This window comes from Crocodylus porosus, unplaced genomic scaffold (genome assembly GCF_001723895.1).
Source record: "Crocodylus porosus isolate Cpor-Errol unplaced genomic scaffold, CroPor_comp1, whole genome shotgun sequence".
Taxonomy (NCBI): Eukaryota; Metazoa; Chordata; order Crocodylia; family Crocodylidae; genus Crocodylus; species Crocodylus porosus.
This window is the reverse complement of record NW_017728886.1, coordinates 141,186,126-141,192,278: the sequence shown is the minus strand read 5'-3', so window position 1 is coordinate 141,192,278 and position 6,153 is coordinate 141,186,126. Positions and strand designations below refer to the sequence as shown.

General features: G+C 39.1%; 1 long non-coding RNA gene across 1 annotated transcript in view; it reads right to left on the bottom strand.

Moving 5' to 3' along the window:
• Positions 1 to 732: 732 nt before the first annotated feature.
• LOC109324601 overlaps positions 733 to 6,153 on the bottom strand; it is a 19,421-nt gene continuing 14,000 nt past the window's right edge. The window contains exon 3 of the long non-coding RNA XR_002104967.1: positions 733 to 815. This is a non-coding gene — a long non-coding RNA (uncharacterized LOC109324601). The remainder of the gene's footprint in view (positions 816 to 6,153) is intronic.

Genomic DNA, 6,153 nt, shown 5'->3' with positions numbered 1-6,153 from the left:
TTACCCAGGTCTTGTTCCATGAATGTGGGACCACTCCTCAGAGATAAGCCACCCAAGTTTAAGTCTTTCAGCATCCCATGATGCAGTGCCCCCTCTCCCCCACACTCCTGTGTGGACAACTCACAGGAGCTCTTAGGTTCCTGATTGCCAGCTCTCTAGTGACAAGTCATAACTGTGCAAGTCAGCAACAGTAAGAGAGAGTTTTTTAGCTTGAACATGTATCTACTCTAAATTTGAACTGACACTAACATTGATCCACATATGAGAAGCATAAAGTGAAACATGTAACAAGACCCTTAGGGTGCCTGTAGACATGCTAAAACACTGCTCTCGTGTACTGAGTAAGATTGGGAAGGAAGCATAAAGTAGAGCAAAAGATCAGGGAGGAATTAAAGGGCAGGAAGCAGAAAACAGAGCAGCAGATCAAGCAGGAGAGGGGGATCAGTGTGGTAGTTAGATGCAGGATTTGGGTCCAATTTGTGGTATGCAAATTTTTGGTAAAAAGTTTAGCAGTTCATCCTGCTATTAAGCATTTAACTTTTTTTGACCTACTAAATATTTATAACTGACTAACATCAGGTGGACTAACATCCTGTGGAGTTGACTAATTAGCTCTGCAGTAACATATCATTGTCTACATGTGCACCAGTTTTAGGGCACAGTACATTAACTCTGCAATAGAATAGTACCATTGGGGACATTACTGCCCTACAGTGGAGTAATTACATGTGCTGAAATACATGTGTAGACAGTGACAGGAGCTGGCTAGGGCAAAAGGGTGCTAAAGTGCCGAGGCTGCCTGCCACCTGGACCCACTCTGTAGCATCCTCATATTCCATCCAGCCCTCTGCTACCTGATGCCACTACCCAGAGCCCAGGGCTGCTCTTCCCTGGCTCAAATTGCATCAACCCTGGGTGCACATGCAGAAGCTACATCCAGGAGCATCTAACTTTGGTGTAAACTGCACTGGAGTTCATCATGTCACCTTAATGGCCAGTGTAGATATACCCATTGTGAAGCAGAACCTTTACTTATACGCTAGTAAATTTGCATCTTTTAAACCAGTGATTCTCAACCAGGAAGCTGTAGCATACTGGGATGCTTTGATATACTTTCAGGTATGCTGTGGAATGCTATGCAATTTCGCACTGTTAGGTGTAGCTTGAGTGTTGAGGGAGAATCTTGGATCTAAAAAGGTTGAGAAACACTATTACAGACTAACCAAAGTGTGTGTGTGTACCTATAGCAAAGCTTTTGTAAATTGAAATTCACTTCATCAAATTCCTACATCATACTCATCTAATGTATTATTTTATTAGGTGGCTGCATTGTCATGGAGAGAGCGAGCCGGCGTTAGAGCAGGGGGAGAGCTGGCAGACATGGGAAGAGGACAGCAGGAAGCCATGTTTCTGGAGTAGCTGCTCGGTGGTTTCTGAAGGTGGAGCAAAGAGAAGGGAGACCCAGATGCCGGGAGGAGCAAGTACATGATGGGGAGAACCGATCAAGAGGAGGAGTCAGCTGTCAGCAGTGGAGGGGCAGTATTGAGGGGTGCACCGAAGAGAACCGGAGACAGCGTCTGCCTGAAGGAGGCAGAATAAAGAAAAAAAAAGAGAAAAAGAGAATTTTTCTACAGTGTGGTCCTGGAGACAGTTCAGTACTGAGGACCAGACAGAAAGCATCGACAGAGCACTAGGATAACAAGTAAATTGTTCTTGAATCTTAAAAAATAAATGTAAATAAATCAATAAAAAAGAAGAAAGTTGAAGGATACTTCAACCCTGGCTATCTTTAAAGTATTTGAAGGTGAAGTCAACCTATTTTCTTTGATATGTGCCAATAAAAAGAAAAGAAAAGGAAAGACCCGAGAAAGGAAAACCTTATTCGTACTTTATGCTCTTTACGTTTATGTTGAATATTCAAATCATATGAGAGACATAATACTTACCTTTACTGGAAGGGATATCAAGCTGTCACCAAATAAATAAATACAATTTGTTTCTGTTGATACAGCCAGCAAAGATGACACTGAGACCTAAAAATGAAAAAATATATATATAAAAATTAAATAGATAACAAATAATCTTAGCTTAAGATCAACCTGTGAGTGGTATTTTTTAAGAAAAATAAATAATTAAAGATCCCCGTGGTGTAAGCAAAGATCAAAACCTTAATAAATTAGATTGGTATTGTATTACTTGGAGGTGTTTACGTTATATCCTCCCGAACTAAATATTTTTTTTCAACAAGACATGGCAGGCGGGACTCAGGGTCACCACTGAAAGTACAAAATGAGTAATAATCAGGGTAGTGGTTACCTACGATATTCAATTGCTGTTTACAGATTCCATGGGATTAGTGTGACCTCTCCACATGCATATATATAATTTCTGTCATCTTGGTGAAATTCAAATACTTATGTTTTCCACAGAGTTAATGAATGTTTAGTACATTTTTTCAGGGGTGCTTTACATTAAAATTTGATAATTAATATTCTCTCGTTATTTTTTAGTAGCACAACCAAAATTAGGTTCCCATTGTCTAAGTCACGGAACAAAAGCATGGCAAGAAAAGTCTCCATAGTCTAAAGAGCTCTTTGATAGAAGTATAGAGGTCTCTGGCTTTCAGAGACTTTCTCAGAGATGATCAATGATAGAGCTGTAGCTATAACCTCCGTTTCCTGACCTCCAGTTAAACTAACCTACTATGACACGCCGGGTCCAAATATATGCATCAAAACAGTTAAAACAGGTCATTCACTTCTTAAGATGAAAGCCATTAAAATAAATAAATAAAATCTCCAACATATTAAGCTTATGAGCCATGCATTTAGTTGCCATTGTTGTACAGCTGAGGACCTAGTTGAACCTAGGTGACCCTTAGGTGACCCAATGGCTAGCACGTACAGTAGAATAGAAGGACATGTGGCAAAGAGATGGTGCCATGTGAAAAAAATCTAGTGTGACATGTGGAAAATACCTGGGTGCCAAGTGGAAGTTATCTGTATGAGTGGGCGTGCAAGTGTAAGTGGCATGTGCAGAGGGAGTACAAAAATAATTTTCCGTTGAGTAAGCATTTGATTGGTTCCACTGGTGTGTCCGAGAGATGGCTGATCAAGTGGATTTCTGTTCGGGAGGCTGATTCAAGTGGATTCATGCCTGAGAGATGGAGCCTGGGAGGCAGAGAAATGAAAGGATACTTACCTGAAGCCAAAGTCTCCCACCACTGATACAGAATAGATTGATACTACTAGCATACCACAGAGAGGGAAACTGCACAAGGGTTGTCCTGATTTATCTGTCCCTAACTTCTCTCAGTAGCACGATCCCACAATCCCTATAGGTAAATATCACCCCTCCTTCCGTGTGTTTTATGTCTGTATGTACCATGTGTTATACAGTGCTGTAAAACAGAATATATTTATTTATTTAATATAGTATAGTGTTCTTTTAGGATAAGGTATTGATCTTTTACAGTAACTGGTTGTTAGATGTTAAATAAACATTTTAATTAGTTGATTCTTAAACTGAGTGTGTGGTCCCTCATTTAGGAAGGGTCTGGGTAGCTGGTTGATAGATGCCAGAGCTCAGGTCCACTCTCTAGCTCTTCCCTGATCATTGTTCATGAGGTGGCTAACACTGAATTCAAAGTTAACACTGAATTCAAAGTTAAATTGATTTTGGCCCCTAACACTGTCATGGTTAAAGGAAATGCAATAGACTCAATTTCCTGCTTTATGAAGAGATATCTTTTCATCAACTCCAGTAAACAAACCAAAAAATCTAAGGCAGTAGGTAAGATACTGCTATTAACACCTGGGAAAGTATAGAGACCGCCACTGGTTTTGACAATGTTTTTCCATATAGTGATACTATTCTTTGATGGGACAGAAGCACTGTGGATTAATGTTATGAAAGGAAATAGGATAAGGAATTAGGTTGGAAGGGACCTCACAAGGTCATCTAGTGCAGCGGTTTTTTAAGGCAGCATCAGCCATCCCAGGCAAGTGCAGTTTTCACTTGCTCTTAAAAACTTTCAAGGATGGAGATACCATAGTTCAATGCTTGATCAACCTCAGTCAGCAAGTTTCTCCTAAATTCCATCCTAAATTTCCTTTGCTGCAACTGGAGTCCAAGGCTGTTAGTCCTGTATCCTGTAGTAACAAAGGAAAGTCCATCTCCTTCCTCTCTTTCATTGCCCTTCAGACATTTGAAGATTGAGAGAAGATTTTATACCAATCTTATCTTCTCCAGACTAAATAACATTAGTTCTTTCAGCCTTTCCTCATAAATCTTGCTTCCAGGCCCCTAATAATTTATGTCACTATGTGTTGGACTCAGTGTGGGTTGGACTGTACATATCCTTCTTGAAATGAGAGACCCAAAAGTGAATACAGTACTTCAAATAAGGCTGCACCTGTGCTAAATAGAGTGGAAAAATCACTTTCCTTGATTTGCAAATGATATTCCTGTTAATACAACACAGTATACTGTTGGGGAGGGTTTGCAACAAAAGCACACAATTGGCTCCTATTCAGCTTACAGTCTACTGTAATACCCACATCCTTCTCTGCCGTACTGAAGCCTTGCTAGTAATTTCCCAGCTTGTATTTGTGCATGTGGTTATTCCATCCCAAGTGCAGGGCTTTTCACTTGTCCTTGCTGAATCTCATCTGATTGACTGCAGACCATTTATATATCTGTCACTTTCAATTAGCCAGGAAGAGAAGGACATGTTAAATCTGGAGACCATGAACATAATTAATATGGAAGAGAACAATATTTAAATAACAAAAACTGAAAGAGTATAACCCCGAAGTACATCAATCCATTCATGATTTTATAATATGGCGTATGTCATTCATTGAGAAAACAAACTGCTGGAGCTTTCCCTTATTCAAATCATGCAATCAGAAGAGAGAAACAAGAAATTCTCAGTTTTCCCAACACACTTTTCAAACAGCAAATAATCAATACCAAGTGTTCAAAGTAAAATGTTGACAGCAAACAAGCAGTCCATATGATAAAATTTGTTCAAGTTATTCAGACAATTCTGATTATTAAAGTGATTTTTTAAGAAATATGTCCCCTTGATGGAGAAGAGGGGAATAACACCCTTAAATAAGTTGTTTACATTGAATCCTTTAACCAGATCTGGTTGCTGTATTATGAGCAATAGAGGAGAAATCTTTATTTATTTTTTAAATCTTTATTCAATTACATACCCAAACACAATCCAGATGTCTCTAAACAATGCTAGTGCATATGTTGAATAGGTTTTTGTTTGTTTCATTTTTGTTTGTTTACTAAATAATGAGCAACGCGCTGCTTCTGTCCTTTATTTAAGGCTTTTAGTTGGCACCAGTGTTGAAAACTCTAACTGAGATCTAATGTATGCTTTACTACCTTTCAAGCTATTTCTTGGAATGGCTCCATTTTTTCCTGCCTGGCACTGTCAGGAGATTTACCTCTTACCTTCTCTTCACAGCTCTAGCTATAGTACATGATACATTGTGTTCTGTTTCTGTTCTCCTGAAAAATAACACTGACATCTATAGAATAATCAGTGGAATACAATAGATGATCTACAATTTGAATATTATTCCCTACAGTTCTCTGTTCATTTAACTGCTTTATTGAACCACACCATAAGAACATTAATTACTGCTACTCTGAAAACAAATAACTGATATAGTAAATTACTATATACATACACACATATTCTCTTCTGGCAGACTTGGTCATTCATAATCTGGGTTCTTGTATAGTTTACTGCATTTAGGTAAAACTAGGCATGTCTACCAAGTGTGGAGTAACAACTGTGCAGTCTGGTGCATGTGTGGATATGCCCACTGATGTAAAACATTACCAAATCATAAGGATGGATTTCTAATCCACTCTTCACAGGTATAAATGGATACCCAATGTACAGTGAAGTATAAAGTGGGTACTAATGTTGGCTTAGAAATGGTATTTAGAGGTTTACTTTTTGAGAATTGGCTTATAGGTATAGATATATGCATTAGAATGGTTCAGGATGGGTAGCAAGGGTTAATTGATTTCCAGCTGGAGCAGCTCCAGGCCACAGTCCAGAGACTGCGTGCCATCAGGGACTGCGAGCAGGAGATAGACTCCTACTGCCAGGCCCTTCTCCCC